Source organism: Notothenia coriiceps, unplaced genomic scaffold, assembly GCF_000735185.1.
Source record: "Notothenia coriiceps isolate Sejong01 unplaced genomic scaffold, NC01 NC01_scaffold00026422, whole genome shotgun sequence".
Taxonomy (NCBI): domain Eukaryota; kingdom Metazoa; phylum Chordata; class Actinopteri; order Perciformes; family Nototheniidae; genus Notothenia; species Notothenia coriiceps.
In genome coordinates, this window is record NW_011359123.1 from 471,933 (window position 1) to 473,490 (window position 1,558).

Here is a 1,558-nt window from a genome sequence, read left to right on the forward strand (position 1 = left end):
TACACTTGACCTGCAGGGCATGTATGGACACAACAGCGAGGTTGATGTATAAACAAGCAAGAATGTACATTAATGCACACACACAAACATGCCTCCTGTTGGTTGGACACACACACACACACACACACACACACACACACACACACACACACACACACACACACACACACACACACACACACACACACACTTTATAGACGTGCACCTGGATGGTTTCCACATTTTGTCGAGAACCCATGAGAATCCCATTTGGAGTCATCTGTGTTTGCACTTAGGAGTAAATCAATTCTGCTCTTCGTTCATCTGCGTGAGGATTTCATATTTGTGTAGCTCATCTCTGTGATGCAGGACTTTCAGGATGGGGTAAAATAAACTATTCTTTAACATTAGAAAATCCAGTCTATACAGTCTTTAAAATGCCATTTTCTCTACCAGGTTTTGAATGGAAGTCAGATTATACACAAAACACAGAAACCATTTATTGTTTAGTTTGCAATCCTTTTCAAAGTGGAAAAGACCGTTGAATGTCTTTTAAAAAGTCCTATAATCCTGCTGACCTATACACTCGTGCTTATGTTGTTCTTTCAAACTGACTATAGGAGTGGATTACATAACCAGGCCTTTCAAATTCTCTTCACCTTTGCTGACTCACTGAAAACAAATACAAGTGATCTATGAAAGGAGCTTAAGCATGCCTTACAGAGGTTAGAGCATGTTGTAAATGTGAAACGGGGAGTGGAGCTCGGGGAGTGTTTCTCCAGCTAAACCTTCTCCAATGAGAGCTTTGTTAACGCTCGACAGGGGGGGAAGCGGTAGAAAAAAGGCAGAAAAAAAACCGCTCATCAGCTGGAAATGAATTGAGGTCTTTTGATGAGGGGCCAGACCTTTACCTCACTCTGTCAGGTTAGCCCTCCCACCTTTGTATACCATGAATGGAAACAGTCACTGACACTGGGAGAGGAATTAGGACGCAGCGCAGAGCAGTTTTAGTTTATCTAACATTTTTCATCGGCTGAAAAGCTGCATTGTAAACCTCAGTGGAGCCAAATAATGAAACACCTTGGCTGTGTTAGAAACAAAGGTGGTGCTCTGCGGTAAAAGAAGTAAGCGAAATGTTTTGTGTGAAATTGCCTCTTTGGGTTTCCACACACGTCTTCGGCGAGAATACATCTTAGCAGGCTAACGTTAGCATGTTCAAATCATTTGAATGATACATGCGAAATGTAAGCATCTGCTGTTTTAACATGGATTTGAATATGCTTTTTTAAGCAATGTTCAAACCATAGTATGTTCATTTGTGAGTCATATGTGGTTTATGAGCTTATTAGATGCTTTGATAATGGGCCATACATTTCTACACAACTACCAGGATAAACATACGCACTTAGTCCGTCTAAAACTTATTTCTGGGTTTACTGAGGACTGGATTTTCTCCTCTTTCAAGGCGTTAACACATCAGGCGTGTGACCATTTACTGACATGAACATGCTGGAAAAACAAGCTAAACTATTCACACTGGCAGCAAATTAAATGTGAGACAGTTGCAACACTTGTAGCC